The sequence below is a fragment of the Sciurus carolinensis genome, chromosome 17 (assembly GCF_902686445.1).
Source record: "Sciurus carolinensis chromosome 17, mSciCar1.2, whole genome shotgun sequence".
NCBI classification, from domain to species: Eukaryota; Metazoa; Chordata; class Mammalia; order Rodentia; family Sciuridae; genus Sciurus; species Sciurus carolinensis.
In genome coordinates, this window is record NC_062229.1 from 28,450,796 (window position 1) to 28,472,186 (window position 21,391).

The window sequence follows — 21,391 nt, forward strand, 5'->3', positions numbered from 1 at the left end:
TTAAAACCGGGAAACTTGTCATTCATCTAAAGATATATATAAGTAAGGCAGAATCTCAAATTAGTTACTTTCTTAATGTGAGGTAAAAAAAAAAAAAAATTGAACAAATGAATTCCACGAAGGAAGAACAAATCATTATAGAAATCAATTCCCTTTCAAAATGAGATTTTGGAATGTTACTTGGCATGCAGGTCTCTCCAGAAACTTGAAAGCACAGACACAGACCTAGGGCACCTCCTCCTTCAACCCCAATAAAAATGGAAACTTTAAAATAGGTAAAATTAAATAAAAACAGGTAAGACTATACAAGACCACTGAAGATATGAAAAGAGCCCAACAGAAACTCAGAGTTTGAACCAAATGAACAGTTTTGACCAAACTTAAAGAGGACCCAACATACAGACACAGTACTCGCCCTTGAACAGAGCAGTCAGCCAGAGGGCCCACTGATGAAATTCCATAGAACCTCGTGAAGAAGGGAGGCAGCCGTGTGGCTTCAAGGACAGTGGCACAGATAACGCAGGGAAATGCGTCACTGTGGCTCCCCTCCTTCACAGAGGCAGGCAGCTCTCAGTGCTGAAAAAACTGCTGGATTTGGCTTTTCCTGCCCTGTGGCTTCAAGGAGGACAGATGCAGTTTGGATGAATAATTCTGTAGGCTTAATTGTATTCAAGCAAAAGTATGTTTCAACTGAAGGAAATTTTAAAAAGGGAAACATCACTACTGATTTATATTAAATAACATAGGATAAAGTGGTCACCAAAAATGTGGTCCATGGGCTGATAATGAATTGAGAGAAAGACACAAAACCCAGGGAACTAGACATGCCCCTGACAAAGTAGAAGGATCCCTGGGGTAGAGTGTGAAGTGAAGTTATAGGGTAGTAACCAAACGACTCCAGCACAGAGTACCAGGGCTGAACCCTGAGAGCCAGCACTCTCGCAGCAAAGGGCAGGAAGCAAAGCAGGCTCCTGTGAACATGAACAGACGGGAAAGACCAATAGACTGCACACACTTGAAGGATGTATGAAAGACGTGAAAAGACCCCATTGAAGGTAAGTAAATGGACACAATACAGCATATAGGATAATACCCACATTTATAACAAGTAGGTTAAAAAATAGTTTAAGAAAGACTGAAGAATCCAGTATGGATAAAACTTCAAGGGTACTCTATTTCACATGTTTATTTTATAAATATGGTTTTAGTTTTCGCCACAGTCTTGAGATTTATTTTCTTTAAATAGGTGAGTTTATTCCAGTTGAACTTGTTTACTCTTAATGGACTTATTGGAACTTATATTTGGTCTTTATATTGTTCTTTGTAAATGTCTTCCTATCTTAGATACAAGGTATAATAAAAAAAAATCCCCTTTAACAAAAAAAGAGGAGGATTATATAATGGTAAAGAATAAATTTCACAAGAAACTATAACTGCTATGAACTTTTTTTAATCAAATGTGTGGAGTGGTATAAAATGAGAGGAACCAAAAATATACAGGGAGAAATCCAACTGTATTGAAATATTGAACATATTTTTTTCATTGAGTGACAGAGCAGGGATTGACCTGTGGGTTAAATCTGGCCTACTCCCTGTTTTTGTAAATAAAGTTTTATTGGAACAACTACATAGACAATTCATTTGCACATTGTCTATGACTGTTTTTGCACTTTTTAAATTTGTTCTAATTAGTTATACATGACAGCAGAATGCATTTTGATTCATTGTACATGAATGCCACACAACTTTTCATTTCTCTGGTGATACCTGATGTAGAGTCATACCATTTGTGCAATCATACATGTACCTATGACGTCAATCTCATTCCACCATCTTTTCCATCCCGTGCCTCTCCCCTCCCCTTCCTCCTCTCTGCCCCATCCAAAGTTCTTCCATTCTCCTGCCCCCCCCCATTATGGATCAACATCCATATATCAAAGAAAACATTTGGCTTTTGGTTTTTTGGGATTGGCTTATCTTGCTTAGCATGATATTCTCCAACTCCATCCATTTACCTGCAGATGCCATAATTTTATTCTCCTTTAAGGCTGAGTAATATTCCGTTGTGTATATATTCCACATTTTTTTTTTTTTTTATCCATTCATCTGTTGAAGGGCATCTAGGTTGGTTCCATAGCTTAGTTATTATGAATTGAACTGCTATAAACATTGATGTGACTGTATCATTGTAGTATGCTGATTTTAAGTCCTTTGGGTATAGACCAAGGAGTGGGATCACTGGGTCATATGGTGCTTCCATTCCAAGTTTTCTGAGGAATCTCAATACTGGTTTCCAGAGTGGTTGCACTAATTTGCAGTCCTACCAGCAATGTATGAGTGTGCCTTTTCCCCCACATCCTCCCAACACTTACTGTTACTTGTATTCTTGATCATTGCCATTCTGCCTGGAGTGAGATGAACTCTTGGAGTGGTTTTGATTTGCATTTCTCTAATTACTAGAGATGTTGAACATTTTTTCATGTATTTGTTTATCAGTTGTATTATTCTGTGAAGTGTCTGCTGAGTTTCTTAGCCCATTTATTGATTGGGTTATTTGTTTCTTTGGTGATAAGTTTTTTGAGTTCTTTATGTATCCTAGAGATTAGTGCTCTATCTGATGTGTGTGTGGTAAAGATTTTCTTCCACTCTGTAGACTCTCTTCACATTTTTGATTGCTTACTTTGCTGAGAAGTTTTTTAGTTTGAGTCCATCCCATTTATTGAGTCTTGATTTTATTTCTTAAGCTTTAGGAGTATTGTTAAGGAAGTCAGTTCCTAGGCCAACATGATGAAGTTTTGGGCCTACTGTTTCTTCTATTAGGCGCAGGGTCTCTGGTCTAATTCCTATATCCTTGATCCACATTGAGTTGAGTTTTGTGCAAGATGAGAGATAGGGGTTTAAACATTTCATTTTTCTGCATATGGATTTCCAGTTTTCCCAGAACCACATTTGAAGAGGCTATCTTTTCTCCATTGTATGTTTTTGGCACCTTTGTCTAGCATGAGATAACTGTATTTATGTGGGTTTGTCTCTGAGTCCTCTATTCTGTACCATTGGTCTATCTTGGCAATACCATGCCATTTTTATTTCAATAGCTCAGTAAGATCTGGTATTGTGGTGCCTCCTGCTCCACTTTTCTTGCTAAGGATTGCTTTGGTTATTCTAGGTCTCTTATTTTTCCAAATGATTTTCATAATTGCTTTCTTTATTTCTACAAGAAACTATGTTGGGATTTTAATTGGAATTGCATTGAATCTGTATAGGGCCTTTGGTAGTGTGGCCATTTTGACAATGTTAATTCTGCCTATCCAAGAACATGGGAGATCTTTCCATTGTCTAAGGTTTTCTTTAATTTCTTTCTTTAGTGTCTGTAGTTTTCTTTTCGAGGTATTTCACCTCTTTTGTTAGATTGATTTCCAAGTTTTTTTTTTTTTTTGAGGCTATTGTGAATGGGGTAGTTTTCCTAGTTTCTTTTGCAGTGGATTCATCACTTATATATAGAAATGCATTTGATTTATGGGTATTGCTTTTTTATCCTGCTACTTTGCTGAATTCATTTATGAGTTCTAGAAGTTTTCTGGTGGAATTTCTTGGATCCTCTAAATATAGAATTATGTTGTCTGCAAATAGTGATAGTTTGAATTCTTCTTTTCCAATTTGTATCCCTTTCATTTCTTTGGTCTATCTAATTGTTCTGGCTAGAGTTTCAAAGACGATGTGGAATCTAAGTGGTGAGAGAAGGCATCCCTATCTTGTTCCTGATTTTAGAGGGAATGCTTTCAATTTTTCTCCATTTAGAATGATGTTGACCTTGGGCTTAGCATAGATATCTTTTACAATGTTGAGATATGTTCCTAATATCCCTAGTTTCTCTACTGTTTTAAATATGAATAGGTGTGTATATTGTCAAATGCCTTCTCTACATTTATTGAGATGATCATATGATCCTTTAAGTCTGTTGATGTGCTGAATTATGTTTGTTGATTTCCTGATGCTGAACCACCAACCTTACATCCCTGGGATGAACCCCACTTGAGCATGGTGCACCATCTTTTTAATATGTTTTTATATGCAAGTTGCTAGAATTTTATTGAGAATTTTTAACATCTGTGTTCAACAGTGTATTGGTCTGAAGTTTTCTTTCTTTGATGTGTCTTTGTCTGGTTTTGGTATCAGGGTGATACTATTCTCATACAATGAGTTTGGAAGGGTTCCCTCCTCTTCTATTTCATGGAATAATATGAGGAGTATTGGTGTTAATTCCTCTTTGAAAGTCTTGTAGAACACAGCTGAGGATCTGTTTGGTCCTTGGCTTTTCTTGGTCGATAGACTTTTGATGGTATCTTCTATTTTATTGCTTAAAACTGACCTATTTAAATTGTGTATGTCCTCCTGATTTAGTTTGGATAATTCATATGTCTCTAGAAGTTTGTTGATGTCTTTGAGATTTTCTATTTTATCTGAGTACAAATTTTCAAAAGTTTCTAATTATCTTCTGTATTTCAATAGTGTCTGTCATGGTATTTCCTTTTTCATCACAAATTTTAGTAATTTGAGTTTTTTCTCTCCTCTTCATTAGTGTGGCTAGGGGTTTATCAATTTTATTTATTTTTTCAAATAACCAACTTTTTGTTTTGTCAATTTTTTCAATTGTTTCTTTTGTTTCAATTTCACTGATTTCAGCTCTGATTTAAATTATTTTCTGTCTTCTGCTTTTTGTTTTGATTTTTTTCTTCTTTTTCTAGGGCTTTGAGATGTAATGTCAGGTCATTTATTTGTTGACTTTTAATTCTTTTAATGAATGAGCTCAAAGCAATAAACTTTCCTCTTAGCACTACCTTCATAGTGTCTCAGAGATTTTGATATGTTGTATCAGTGTTCTCATTTACCTGTAAGTATTTTTTTATTTCCTCCCTGATTTCTTCTGCTATCCATTGGTCATTCAATAGCATGCTACTTAGTCTCCAGGTGTTGAAGTAGCTTCTATTTTTTATTTTTTCATTGATTTGTAATTTCATTTCATTATGATATGATAAAATGCAGGATAGTGTAGTATCTCTATTTTTTTGTATTTACTTATTAGAGATGCTTTGTGGCATAACATATGGTCTGTTTTAGAGTAGGATCCATGTGCTGCTGAGAAGAAAGTGTATTTGCTCATTGATGGATGAAATATTCTATGTATGTCTGTTAAGTCTAAGTTATTGATTATATTATTGAGTTCTATAGTTTCTTTTTAAAATTTTTGTTCAGAAGATCTATCCAATGGTGAGAAAGGTGTGTTAAATTCAGCCAGTATTATTGTGTTGTCATCTATTTGATTCTTGAAATTGAGAAGGGTTTGTTTGATGTACATAGAAGCTACATTCTTTGAGCATATATGTTTATGATTGTTATGTCTTGTTGATGTATCATTCCATTATGCAGTATGAAATGTCCTTCTTTATCCCTTCTGACTAACTTTGGCTTGAAGTTCACTTTATTTGATATGAGGATGGAAATCCCTGCTTCTTTACGTAGTCCATCAGAGTGATATGTTTTTTCTAATACTGTCACTTTCAAATATCTTTTCAGATATCTGTGGATATCTTTCCCTATGAAATGGGTCTCTTTAAGGCAGCATATTGTTGGGTCTTTTTTTTAAAATCCATTCTGCCAGTCTATATCTTTTGATCAGTGAGTTTAGACTGTTAACATTCAGGGTTATTATTGAGATATGATTTGTTTTCCTGGTCATTTTGGTTTTATTTTTGATTTTTAACTTGATTTGGTATCACCTTTGATTGGCTTTCCTTTAGTGTAGTTCCTCCCTTTGCTGTCTTACATTGTTGTTTGTCATTTCCTCCTCATGGAATATTTTGCTGAGAATGTTCTGTAGTTCAGGTTTTCTAGTTGTGAATATTTTTAGTTTTTGTTTATCATGGAAAGTTTTTATTTCATTATCAAATCTGCAGCTTAATTTTGCTGGATCTAATATTCTTGGTTGGCATCCTTTTTTTTTTTTTTTTTTTTTAAAGCTTGGTGTATATTGTTCCAGGTACTCCGAACTTTCAGAGTCTGGGTTGAGAAATCTGCTGAGATCAGCATTGGTTTACCCCTGTATGTAATGTGATGCTTTCTCTTGCAGTCTTTAAAATTCTACCTTTATTTTGTATGCTGGGCATTTTCATTATAATGTGCCTTGGTGTGGATCTGTTGTAATTTTGTACATTTGGTGTACTATAAGCCTCTTGTATTTGATTTTCCATTCTTCAGGCTTCAGAAATTTTCTGATATTGTTTCACTGAAAAGATTGTGCATTCCCTTGGTTTGTGTCTCTATGCCTTCCTCTATCCTGATAATTCTTAAATTTGATATTTTCATGTTATCCCATATTTCCTGGAGATTCTGTTTATGGTTTCTTACCATCTTCACTGTGTGGTCAACTTTATTTTCAAGATAATGTATTTTGTCTTCATTGCCTGAGGTTCTGTCTTCCAAGTAGTCTAGTCTGTTGGTGATACTTATTTTTTCCTTCATTTTAAGGATTTCTTTTTGTTTGTGTATTTTTTTTTCAGAATCTTTATCTTTATTGAAATAATCTTGTTACCTGCATTTGCTCTCTTATCTCTATTGAAGTGATCTTTTGTTGCCTGCATTTGCCCTCTTATATCATCGTTTATACCTAGATCATTTTAGCTATATACATTCTGAACTCCTTCTCTGACATTTCTTCTATTGTACTTTCAGTGGATTCTATTATTGTAGCGTCTTGGTTTGTTTGGGGTGCTTTCTTCCCATGTTTTCTCATGTTTTTCATGTGTCTTCCCCTCTAGCAGTGTGGATACGATTATTATAGTTTCTACCCTATAGATTTATAGTGTCCCTGCAGGTTTCCAATACCTCACCTTTAAGGGGGAGATCATATTAACAGCACCCAGTGCAAACAATATGTATCTTTAAATCAAATAGCCCCTGTTAAGACATTTACAGTTTTGTTACAATAAACAGAAATGATGTGTTTGATTATTATCAACAATATAAACAGTAGGTTTGAAATAATGTCTACAGTTTCTAATGGACAAAGAGAAAATGGGGTGGGGGTATAGGGTGTGATGTTTGTGAGCTAGGAGGTGAGAATGTAGAGGTGTTAGATCATAGGAAGAGTGAAAGAGGAATCAATAGAAGTTGTCTATTAGCAGGAGAGAAGAGAGAAAGGAACTCTCAGGGGTAACCAAGCCTGTAGGGACCTTGGTGAGATAGTCTTCCAGTCATGACTGTTGTCTCTAGATGGAAGTAACCTTGTCCCTAGTTGGCAGTGGTGGTGGCAGCATTAAACCTGTAGGTACCTTGGTATTGGGGTTCCAGGCCCTGCGCAGTGTCCCATAGTGGAAGCTGCCCCAGCTAAAGATGGTAGTGTCAGCAGAGGTAACCCAAGATGGCAATGGAGGTGTCCCAGGATGGAGGTGACCACTTTCATAGATGGAACTGCAAAGGAAGGCCATGTGGTATTGGGCAGCCTATTCGGATGTGCAGTGCTGTGGTGGGCATAGTTGTGTTAGGCAGTTGCCTCCAGTCCCTGTCCATTGTCCTAAGGTGAAGGCTACCCATGGGGGCGCCATGGAAGTGGCTGCAGTGTTCCAAGATGGAGGCAGGCCTGGGGGATCACACTTTGGTAGTGGGGAACCACAGTGCAGTTGCTCTCCTGTTTTTGCTTCTTAATGGCAGAGCTGGCTAGTTGTAACAGAACCCTTATATCCCACAAGCCTATATTAATTACTCTCTAGTTCTTATAGATGTTTAACAGCTGATATAGACAGTATGAGTACTTTAATAAGATTGATCTAATTGAAAGATATTCATCTCCACACTCTGAAAATAGAGACTATACACCTTTATTTTCTGGGAAGCATCTTTTAAATTTGACCATGTATTATGTTAAAAGAATTTTAATAAATTCCAGTATGTAATAATTGTTTAGGCCACAACTTTTACCCATAAATGTAATAAAATTAGAAGGAAAAATAACAGTAGAAGAAAATGTACTATTAGTGAATACTACCCATAAGTACAAGGAATAAAACTATTATTATGTCAGTCTGGGCGCAATCAGGAGATAGAAAGCACACAATGATTTAAACATAAGAATTTTAATATAAAGAATTACTAAGCTATAATACAAGAATACCTCCAAGATTTTAAAAGAGTTCTATGGGGCACCCTAAAACTGAGGTGAAAGAATAAACTTGAAAGGCACAGATCAGACCTCAATGGAGAGGGTAGGGTGCATCCCACAATACTGTGGAGAAGTCTGTAGGGTTGTCAGACCCAGAGCTGCCCATGGTCCCTGGGAAAGCACAAGGCAACACCCACCCAGGGAGCAGTCAAATCAGGGCATGCAGACAAATGCAGGTGTCACTGTGGGCAGAAGATTTGGATTGCTTAGTGCTTATAGGAAGGTGCTTAGATTTGGATTGCTTAGTGCTTATAGTGCTTATAGGAAGGTGCACAGGTGGCACCTCTGCAGGAGGCAGGAAAACAGGAGGAATTGGGGTGCTAGTACACGTGGGGAAGCTGGGAGTGCAGCTCAGTGTTCTTTTTGGGAGGGCAGTAGGATAATAATCCTGGTTAGACAACACAATAATACTAGGCAATTTTAACACACCTCTCTCACCACTGGATAGATCTTCCAAACACAAATTGAATAAAGAAATCATAGATCTCAATAACACAATCAACAATTTAGACTTAACAGACATTTATAGAATATACCATCCAACAAAGAACGAATACACTTTCTTCTCAGCAGCACATGGATCCTTCTCTAAAATAGACCATATTTTATGCCACAAAGCTACTGTTAGCAAATACAAGAAGATAGAGATACTACCTTTTACTCTATCAGATCATAATGGATTGAAATTACAAATAAATGACAGAATAAAAAACAGAAACTTCTCCAACACCTGGAGATTAAATAATACACTATTATATGATGAATGGATAACAGAAGACATCAGGAGGGAAATAAAAAAATTCTTAGAAGTAAACGAGAACAAAGACACATCCTATCAAAATCTCTGGGACACTATGAAAGCAGTACTTAGAGGAAGATTTATTTCATGGGGCGCATTCAACAAAAGAAGTAAAACTCAACAAATAAACGACTTAACACTACAGCTCAAAACCCTAGAAAAAGAAGAACAGACCAACACCAAAAGTAGTAGAAGACAGGAAATAGTTACAGAGCCGAAATCAACGAAATTGAAACACAAGAAACAATTGGAAAAATTAACAAAATAAATAGTTGGTTCTTTGAAAAAATAAACAAAATTGATAAACCCTTAGCCACACTAACAAAGAGAAAGAGGGAGAAAACTCAAATTACTAAAATTTGGAATGAACAAGGAAATATCACAATAGACACGAGTGAAATACAAAACATAATTAGAAGCTATTTTGAAAATCTATACTCCAACAAAACAGAAAACCTCGAAGACATCAACAAGTTTCTAGAGACATATGAATTACCTAAACTGAACGAGGAGGACATACACAACTTAAATAAATCAATTTCAAGCAATGAAATAGAAGAGGTCATCAAAAGCCTACCAACAAAGAAAAGTCCGGGACCAGATGGGTTCTCAGCCGAGTTCTACAAAACCTTTAAAGAAGAGCTCATTCCAATACTCCTCAAAATATTCCATGAAATAGAAGAGGAGGGAACCCTCCCAAACTCGTTCTATGAAGCCAATATCACCCTGATACCTAAACCAGACAGAGACACATCGAGGAAAGAAAATTTCAAGACCAATATCCTTAATGAACATCGACATAAAAATTCTCAACAAAATTTTAGCAAATCGCATCCAAAAATATATTTAAAAGATAGTGCACCATGATCAAGTGGGTTTTATCCCAGGGATGCGAGGTTGGTTCAACATCTGGAAATCAATAAATGTCATTCATCATATCAACAGACTTAAAGTTAAGAATCACATGATTATTTTGATAGATGCAGAAAAAGCATTTGATAAAATACAGCATCCCTTCATGCTCAAAACACTAAAAAAAATTGGGGTAGTGGGAACATTCCTTAACATTGTAAAGGCCATCTATGCTAAGCCCATGGCTAATATCATTCTAAATGGTGAAAAATTGAAAGCATTCCCTCTAAAAACTGGAACAAGGCAGGGATGCCCTCTTTCACCACTTCTTTTCAACATCGTCCTTGAAACCCTAGCCAGAGCAATTAGACAAACCAAAGAAATTAAAGGGATACGAATAGGAAAAGAAGAACTCAAACTATCCCTGTTCGCTGATGACATGATTATATATTTAGAGGAACCTGGAAATTCCACCAGAAAACTTTTAGAACTCATAAGTGAATTCAGTAGATCAATGCTCGTAAATCCAATGCATATTTATACATAAGTGATGAATCTTCAGAAAGAGAAATTAGGAAAACTACCCCATTCACAATAGCCTCAAAAAAAATAAAATACTTGGGAATCAATCTCACAAAAGAGGTGAAAGACCTCTACAATGAGAACTACAGAACACTAAAGAAAGAAATTAAAGAAAACCTTAGAAGATAGAAAGATCTCCCATGTTCTTGGATAGGCAGGATTAATATTGTCAAAATGCCATACTACCAAAAGTGCTATACAGATTCAATGCAATTCCAATTAAAATCCCAATGATGTACCTTGCAGAAATAGAGCAAGCAATTATGAAATTCATCTGAAAGAATAAAAAACCCAGAATAGCTAAAGCAATCCTCAGTAGAAAGAGCGAAGCAGGGGGTATCACAATACCAGATTCAACTCTATTACAAAGCAATAGTAACAAAAACGGCATGGTATTGGTACCAAAATAGACAGGTAGATCAATGGTACAGAATAGAGGACATGGACACAAACCCAAATAAATACAATTTTCTCATACTAGACAAAGGTGCCAAAAATATGCAATGGAGAAAAGATAGCCTTTTCAACAAATGGTGCTGGGAAAACTGGAAAACCATATGCAACAGAATGAAATTAAACCCCTATCTTTCACCCTACACAAAACTCAACTCAAATGGATCAAGGACCTCGGAATCAGACCAGAGACCCTGCATCTTATAGAAGAAAAAGTAGGTCCAAATCTTCAACTTGTTGGCTTAGGATCAGACTTCCTTAACAGGACTCCCATAGCACAAGAAATAAAAGCAAGAATCAACAACTGGGATAGATTCAAACTAAAAAGCTTTCTCTCAGCAAAGGAAACTATCAGTAATATGAAGAGAGAGCCTACAGAGTGGGAGAAAATCTTTGCCAATCATACTTCAGATAGAGCGCTAATTTCCAGAATATATAAAGAACTCAAAAAACTCTACACCAAGAATACAAATAATTCAATCAACAAATGGGCTAAAGGAAATGAACAGACACTTCACAGAAGATGTACAAGCAATCAACAGATATATGAAAAAATGTTCAACATCTCTAGTAATAAGAGAAATGCAAATCAAAACTACCCTAAGATTCCATCTCACCCCAATTAGAATGGCGATTATCAAGAACTCAAGCAACAATAGGTGTTGGTGAGGATGTGGGGAAAAAGGTACACTCATACATTGCTGGTGGGGATGCAAATTAGTGCAGCCACTCTGGAAAGCAATATGGAGATTTCTCAGAATGCTTGAAATGGAACCACCATTTGACCCAGCTATCCCACTCCTTGGCCTATACCCAAAGGACTTAAATTCAGCATACTATAGAGATACAGCCACATCAATGTTCATTGTTGCTCAATTCACCATAGCCAGATTGTGGAACCAACCTAGATGTCCTTCAATTGATGAATGGATAAAGAAACTGTGGCATATATATATATAATGGAATATTACTCCGACATGAAGAATGATAAAATTATGGCATTTGCAGGCAAATGGATGAAATTGGAGAATATCATGCTAAGTGAGATAAGCCAATCTCAAAAAACTAAAGGACCAATGATCTCTCTGATAAGCGGATGAGGACATATAATGGGAGGTGGGAGGGGTTAGCGTTAGGGTTAGGGTTAGGTTTAGGGTTAGGGGTAAGGAGGGTGGTAAGAATGGAGGAAGGAAGGACTGTATAGAGGGAAAAGAGGGGTGGGAGAGGTGGGGGGGAAGGGAAAAAAAGAACAGAATGAATCAAACAACATTACTCTATGTAAATTTATGATTACACAAATGGTATGCCTTGACTCCATGTACAGAGAAACAACATGTATCCCATTTGTTTACAATAAAAAAAAAAAAGAAAGAAAAATAATCCTGGTTAGGGTTGGGAATCCTTGAGGTTCTGGGCACATAGTACAGGCAGCTCATGAACAATGCCATTACACCCACACCTATTAGTGGTGTGGTCACTAGAACCAGCAAGAGAGCCCCTGACTCCCGTAATGTGCTTTCAGTGCCCTCTACTGAGGAAAGTTACAGTCTCACTCTGAAGGAGGGATGCTTTAAGGAAATATGCCCATCAGTTTGCCAGGTAGGTGGAGGCACCCTGGACTTACAATCAGAAATCAAAAACTCAGAACATCACAGAACATGTCCTGAAGGGTACATGTGGGACCAATGGCAAGCAATGAACTTCTGGCACAGTGATAAAATTGAGTTCATTCCAGAAAGTAAGATGACCCACTGTTAGGAAATCTGACATTCTCCAAAGTCATGTGGCTTTTATATCCTGCCAGCAATGGATGAGAGTTCTTGTCCCAGATATTATTAGTTCATTTTTAAAAATGTATTTTAAAAAATCTTTGACCATCTTAAAATAGTGTGGTAATGTCTCATTGTTGTTTCAATTTGCATTTCAGTAATGACAAATAGTATTGGCCATTTTTTCATGTATTTATTTCCCAATATGTATATTACTAAAGATATTTTGTAATCTGAACTTCCTTCATAATATGAATATATTAAAAGTGAAATAAATTGAGCTACTTTTATAAAAATTGTTTTAAATGTATCATTTCAGTGCCTTTAAAATTTCTCAACCTTTTTAAGTCAAATTATTGTTCCCTGGAGGGATTTTAATTAAGTTAATTAATTTTAGCTTTATATTTTTACCAATTAACTCCACAGTCTTTTTACTTAAAGAACATTCAGTCACCCTTTCTTAAATGAAACTTTTGTTATCTACATGGAAGATAAAATACAAGAAGTAAAGTAGATAAAAGTAAAACAGTAATAGCAGCTAGGAAAGCCTGTATTACATGGAGCTTCTGGGCCCAAGTGCCACCTAGCTTTGCCACTTACCAATTGTCACTTTGGGCAAATATTAATAGCAATACGTATTACTTAACTTTTGGATTCCATAGTTTACTTATCTTTAAGATGTAGTTAATGATACTAAGTAGATCATGAGGATATTATGGGGATTAAGTGAGCAGTACCTGGCACATAGTAAGTACTCAACAAATATATCTCCATGAAAGTGATTTGTATTTGTCACATGGTATCTGTGCTTCATTGAGCTAGGTTCTGCTTTCAGTGCTTTACCTTTGGTCTTATTTAGTCCATCGTCCTTTATAATGAAGGGTCCATCTGCACCTTACAAATAAGAACCTTAAATCTTACAGAGTATAAAATACAGAACAACAGGGCTAGATGTGTGATCTCAAAGCCCACATTGTCCCCATCACCATTCTAGTTGTCCTCTGGATTAGCTTCCAACCCATCCAACTCTTAATTTTGTTACATTTGGAAATACTTTCATTGAAACACATCCATTGGATTAGCAATCCATTCTGTGTTTTTTTAGGTCTTGCAAAATTCCTGCAGCTAGGAGTCATCTCCAGATGCAATTTGCATAGTTTAGGAAGAGATTCTGAATGAGGTTACTTTTCACCTTTTGTAGACTTTTTTGCCAATGAAGAACACATGAATGAGAAAAAATGCTGCAGACTTCATAAATCATTTTTGTTTAGGAAGGATAAAAGAAGTTATCTTACATTTATACTTTATGTGGTCATATCCAGTTCCTTAGAGTCAATTAGAAATAGAAATGATTAAGATCTGCTTTCAAAATGCAAGGACCAGCCCCCAGTGGCTGATGAGCTTGACTCAGTCTATACTTGTAATAACTGCCCTGATACATGGCTCATGGCCAAGTTTGAGTGATTAGACTTAAATTTCAGAAGGGAACAGATAGTCCCATCTCCTGTCATGGAGGAATCTGCCTCTTTCTGAATTGTTTGTTTAACACGTGTCTGTCCCAGGTAATTCAGATTTTAACAACCAAAACAGGCCATGATGAAAAATCCCTGGAGTGTTGAGAGTAGTGGCTGAAGCTTAAAGTGCAGTCATGGTGCCTCAGGGGCCTTGGTGCTGCTTGGGGAGTTTTCTAGAGGTTCTGAGGTTGTTGAAGGGCAGAGAACCAGGAGCTTGATGCAGACAGGTGATTGTCTGCAGGGGCCACAGGTGTGTTAAACAGAGTGGTAGGCATCTGCCACATTCAAAATCAGAAGGTTTCACCTGAAAGCTGACTTTAGGATTTCTTGTGATAAAGGAAGGAGGTCAACTCAGAACATGTGAAATGGTCTTTTATGTTGATATTTAAGGATTTTGTATTTAAATATTTATTTAACATGCTTTATATATTCTTCCCCCACCCTTTGCCTGGCTTTTGTAAGATTGAAGCACTTTGGGCTTTACATTTGGGGCTGACATCTTTCTTCTTTCTTTCAAATTCCTTAGTAATACATTGAATTACATAAAAATGCCAATATCTGGCCTTTGGGGGTTTACAAAAGTGGCATTTCATTTGATTCAAGATTATGTTAGGAATGTATGATAACTTTCATTGGTTTGTACTATAACTAGTTCCTGAAATTCATGAGGCCCATTTTTCTTACACAGTTTTATCCCCCAGTTTCTTGAATTGGAATGTGATTTGAGGCTAGAGTTTACCAGGTAGGTGGAGGCACCCTGGACTTACAATCAGAAATCAAAAACTCAGTGCCTGGCTCTGCTGCCACCCAGCTTGTGTGATCTTGGATGAGTCATCTTTGATTCTTAGCCTGGGAAGATTAAATAAGGTTTTGTGCATTGGAAGGTGCCTAGTATATGCTGGCTGCATTTCATAAGTGAATTGCTTTCTTTTCTCACTTGGGCAGTTAAGTGTCATTTCTCTGAAATTTCCCATTTAATCACATGTTATCCTACATATGAATCTACCCTAATCCTCTGCTTGCTATTTTTCTTGTGATGGCTACTCCTTCCTTCATATAATACTCCTCCTGTCTCTCTCACCCAGCTGACCTGAGACACTACCCCTCTGCTCAGCTCAGGCTCTTACTAGGCAGATTCTGGAATCTTTTTTATAGATTCCCCCAACTTGTGTTTACAAATTCTTCCCAAAGACCCCTCTTGTCAACTGTCCTTTTCCAAATTTTCTTCTGATTACTTACTGTGAATATTTACATATGTAAAAGTATATAGTCAGGTTTGCTTGGAGAGTGGCAGTTGCTAATAGGTCTTCATTCTTTTTCCCTGGAGTTCTCCTGGAATAGCCTCTTAACACTCACTGTTCATCTCATGGTGATGCAGCCCTAGCATCCAGGGTAGGTAATTACCCAAGGATAAAATCATCCTCTGAGAGATTTTTCCCAGCTGTGTGAGGCACTGACTCTGTTACTAGTAACTTGATCATACTTAGGTTCTTGTTTATTGGCCAGGCATCCGCCTAATGTATGTGAGCTGTATTGTATATATCCACATTTATCACTGGAGCCATTAGATTTAAAAATGGCCTGTGACAAGAACATTGCCATGTGTCTTTTGTGGGAAAGATTAACACACGTTTATAGCTGTATATAAAGTGAAGAAAAATAGTAATAAGGCTAGTGAGGACCTAAACTAGAGCAGATATAGATCAAAGATAAATTTTACAGTGGTTGTTAAAAAATATAATAGGTTACAGGATGAGGTGCTAGAATTGCTTTTCTGTGGGGAAAAATAAACAGACTTTCAGTTTTCATCTTTCTTGGATAATTTTTGAGGCATTTGGCCTAAAGACAGAAGAATGAACTTGCTAGTTTTTGAGGTTCTTTCCAGATATGGTTCTATGAAAATAAACTGCTTATCCTTAATAGAATATGAAACCTATTAACCCATAGTTTACGAACCACAGTCAATCTCTGTTGTCTGTGGAAGATAAATTCCAAGACTGCCGGTGGATGCCTAAAACTCTGCATAAAGCCCATATACAGATGGTCCCCAATTATGATGGCTTGACTTAGAATTTTTTGGACTTTACTATGGTATGAGAGTAATATGCATTCAGTAGAAGTTGTACTTTGAATTCTGACCCTTTCCTGGACTAGCAACATGCAGTATGATAGTCTCTCAAGATGCTTAGTGGTGGCAGAAGCCTGGGCTCCCAGAAATCCATGAGATCAGGAGGGAAACAATCAACTGTCTATAGTGAGCTGTGTTGCTATCTGTGATGTTTGGTAGGTTAGGTGTACTAAGACATTTTAACTTAATATGCTTTCAAATTATGATAGGGTTATCTGGATGTAATCCCACTGTAAATCATGGAGCATCTCTACTGTTTTTTTCTTATACATGCATACCTATGATAAAGTTTAACATATAAAATAGGCACAATAAAAGACTAACAATAGCAACTAATAATAAAATAGGGCAATTACAAAAACATATTGTAGTAAAAATTATGTGAATGTGGTTGGTCGCTTTCTCTGTCTATATCTTTCTCTCAGAATATCTTATTATACTGTACTTTCTCTTTTGGGGAATATGTGAGATGATACAGTGCCTCTGTGCCAAGATGAAGTAAGGTGAATGACATAGGCTACTACTGACTTTCTCTGCCAATCCTCAGGATGTTGTTCTGAGCAGTATAATGAAATTGCCCACAGTCTAGCATGAATCATCCCTTTGTCCAGTGTATCCACACTGTATATTCCACCCACCTGTTAGTTAATTTTTAGTTATTTCAGTTATCAGATCAATGAGTGGTATCATAGTGCTGGTGTCTAAGGAGCCCTCAGAATGGCATGCAGTTTTAAATTTATGAATTATTTATTTCTGGAATTTTCCAAATAATATGTTTTGCCTGTAGTCACTCATGGATTGCAGGGGGGGACACATTGTAGGAGAATCATAGTGAAATATATGTAGAAGAATGTGATCCTTAATCTATTTTCATAAACTAACGATTCTAGACCCTCTTATCATAATAATGCTTAGACTCACTCATATACAAAGTTCTGCACATAACTGATAATTTCAGGAGGAATTTCAAATTCTCACAAGGCAACCATAGTATAAACTATGACTAATACAGGTTATAATAAGCCAACATAATGTAGTATCAAAATCACTTGCCTATGTCAATCTCTCTTTCTCTCCCACTGGAATGTAAGTCCTTTGAAGGCAAGGGCCATATCTATTTGCTTTACTTTGGGACCTGGTACATAGAAAAGATTCAGTAAATATTTGTGTAGGAAAAGAAATGAAGAGCTAACATGTATAGGGTATTTTCTTAGCATAACTGAGAATAGACCCAATCTGGTAAGACATAAATTCAAGTACAAATTTATCCAGTTTGTCTGCAGCCCTGCTCCTCTACCATAGCTGAACTAGCCCCTCACTAGGTGGTAATGGTGATGGCTCACCAGCTCACTTGCTTTTAAATCATGTCGTCTGACTTCTTTCTAGAGGTTGCCCTCTTCGCAGTTTCTGCTTGAACTTCACTAGGCAGCCTGATTTCTGGAACAACCTGTACTCCATCTTTGATTGACAAGAAAGGACATGAAAAAGAAGTTAGCATTGCCCAGGGACTCATGTGTTTCTGAAAAATTGCTATACTTGTAGTAACCGCAGTGCATAAAAACCCCACCCTAGGATCCCAGCAGCACTGGTGATCAGAGAAGCCTCTGAGCAGTCAGAATAGATGCCACAGCTTCAGTACCCTTTTCTAACTGTAGTCCCCAGGGCTCTGACATTCAGTGTTTAAATTTGGGTAGCTTTAGGAAAAGAAAGACCCCCAAATTACAGGTCTCTTCTCCCCCATTACTTCTTATACCTTTGTCTTGAAATGGTGGTAATATTGAAGTATGTTTTTTTAAATAGTATTTTGTTAGTGGCCAAGGCTGCCTGCTGTCGGCTGACTAGGAAAACATTCGCTTATGTGATGGATACAAGGAGTGCCTGAGGCAGCTCCTCTGAAAATCACACTCATGGACCACCCACCCAACATCCTGCCAGTGTCTTCTTTTCAAGCCCTCTTTCAAGTAGTAATGCTTCAATGTGAGTGTGTTTCCCTAACATAACAAGACTGGACACAGGACAGACCAAAGAGAAAGGGGCAGCAGTAGTAGTACATGAAAGAAAGAATTGAATGTTGAACTGAAACATGCCTGGGTCATGTCAAAAACAAAGTCTAGTTAATTAAAAGGACTTTAAGGGTGAACTTTATTTTTTATTCCCAGTACACTTTCCTCGACTTTAAAAATCTAAGATTACAATATTTTTGCATCATTAGCAATTGAGTTTTTATGTGTGTCATCGAGGAAAGTGAGTCTTAGTAATTGTACTCTCATGCTGGTTAGATTCTAAAGGTTAATAGTTAGAATCAGGTCAGAATACATCCAAATTTCAGTATAATTTTACATGTACACATCTCACATATTATGTAAGAATTGATCATAATGGTAATTACCCATGGTTTTTAAAGTTTCAGAACTGAAAGTTGGAAGCCAATTATGGAATGCAAATTGGTAAATTAAAAGGCGAATTGGTATATATCAAAAGTCTTAAAATTGTTTATACTTTCGAATTCTACTTCTAGAAACCTTGCATAGTAAATAATCATGGAAATATAGAATCAATTATGTAAACAGATAAATTCATGGAATTATTTTTAGCATGAAGAATTTTGTTAATAACCTATGTTTCTCAGTTGCAAATTAATTAAATTTCATTTTTAAGTCAGAATTCTGTGATACATTAAATTATTTTTCCAAGCATAGTTAACAATGTGGAAAAAATATTTTAATATAAGTTTAAATGAAATATCACAATATTAATCATAATATGCCAATTTAAAAATATATATTACAAACAAAAACAGATAGGCATGGTGGCACACACCTATAATCCCAGTGACTCAGGAGGCCGAAGCAGGAGAATCCCAAGTTCAAGGCCAACTTCAGCAACTTAGTGAGGCCCCAAGCAAAGACCTGATTCCAAATAAGGTCACATTCCTAGTAGTAAGGGTTAGGTTTTCAACACATTTTTGGTGGGGTGCACAGTTTAACCCAAATAGTATCCAAATGTGAAATGAGCATGCCTTTGACTCAGAAAGGAGACACATTGGCAAATGGCAAAGAGTTTTTGGGTAGAATTGTTTTTAGTAGTGAAAAATTAGAAGTACTTTAGCAGTCAGTTGTGTATTAGTTAATTACGTTTTCTATACAATACAATGAAACTGATAAAATAGAGATGTAATTCTGTATTTTTCCCACAGAAAACAATTACAACATGTTGAACAAATGAAATAAATTGTAAAGTGACATGAAGTGGTGGCGTTTACCTGTAATCCCAGTGATTTGGCAGGCTGAGGCAGGAGGATTTCAAGTTCAAAGCCAGCCTTAGAAACAGCCTGGTCCTAAGCAACTTAGCAAGAAACTGTCTCAAAATAAAAAATAAAAGGGGCTGGGATGTTGCCAGTGGTAAAGTGCCCTTGGGTTTGATTCCCAGGGTGTGCATGTGCATGCACACACAGAAACACAGACACACACAAAAAATTATATCTATCTTTCTATGTACACACACACACATGCATGCATATTTATATATACAATTTGTATTTAAAATAATTTAATAACATTCAGCATCATTTATGATTAATAGGCACAAACACAAAAGCAGTCCTTGCTTTGCATGATTCTGCTAGGCCTAAATTCCAATTAAATAATACCAGTCCCCTTAATAGCATGGTCCAAATTTCAGTTCCCATGGTATATTAGCTGCGAATAAGGGCATGAAGTACAAACTTAATAACCAGCTCTTCAGTCAGTAAATAACAGACATGCATCATCGTAAGTGACCAATGATGCCACCTATTTCTAAGTCCATTACCAGTTGATCCTTGTGTATCTGTTGTTTATCTCATACCCAGACTCCAAAGCATGTAATTGTGTTGTTTCCTTTCCCCCTACTGAAAAATCCACGTAGCATTTTACAAAAATGAATAATGGAAAGGAGTCATTCAGCAAAGAAGAAAGTGCATCAAAGAAACAAGAAGTGATAATGTGGGGAGTGAAATTTGAATGGAAAGTAAATGGAATTATAAAAGAAACAGCTGACTGCAGGAATGTTGGCACTGTTGCTCTTTGAGTGACTTTAGATATATAGCCAGAGGAACTTAGGGAGAGTGAACTTATCTACGTAAATGAGAAGGATGGCTTTCATCTTGCACCAGAGGAAGTGATGCTTACCAACAACTTCCCATTGTAGGAACTCTTAGAGATACTTCATGATATTGAAAGTGCAAAGGATGACCTGGGGATGTGGCTCAGTGGTAGAGTGCTTGACTGACATTCGTCAAACTCTGGGTTTTATCCCCAGCACCACTCACTGCCCCCCCCCACACACACACATGTGCACAGGTGCAAAGGATAAAATGTTGGGAGTTGATTCAGACTTAGAGGCGTGGAAAGGGTGTCTGTCCTCCACATTGTAAGTTTTAGTACAAGACAAGCACTGTTCAGAGTGTTCCACTCCTGATAAGTGTTTTTAAATAAATAAAACACTTTAATTTTCAGTGTTTCAAATTATAGGGTGCTAAATAAAAGGTTTACTTTTAAAATCCTCCTAGATGTTTATAATAAGAGATTTTTTAATGTTTTAATTAAAAATTTAAGAAACAAAGAGCAATCTTAATTTTCCCATTCACTAAGATTATTGGCATGTTTTAAGTATGCATGGTCATTTTTGTGGCCCATGCAGAGAGAATTGCTTCTAAAAATAATAGGACACACTCTGAAATGCTTGCAGTGGTAACTCTAGGTGATAGAACTACAAGTGATTTCTATTTTCTTCCTTAATCTATCTTCTGTATGTTTCAGATTTTCTTTCCTTTTTTTGGTACCAGGGATTCAACCCAGGGGCACTTAACCACTGAGGCACATTCTCAGCCCTTTCTTTCCTCCTGTGACAGGTTTTCACTAAGGTGCTTAGGGCCTTGTTGAGTTACCGAAACCTGCTTTGAACTTGTGATCCTCCTGCCTCAGCCTCTCCAGCTGCTAGAATTATAGGCATGTGACACTGCACCTGGTTTGTTTCAGATTTTCTTAACATTTATCACTTTTTGTATGGTATCCATGTTTCCTTAGCAAAAACAATTTA

General features: G+C 36.6%; 1 protein-coding gene across 7 annotated transcripts in view; it reads left to right on the top strand.

The window, feature by feature from the left end:
* The window catches only part of Ulk4 (unc-51 like kinase 4), a 623,492-nt gene that overhangs the window by 431,225 nt on the left and 170,876 nt on the right, over window positions 1-21,391 (top strand). The window lies entirely within an intron of this gene.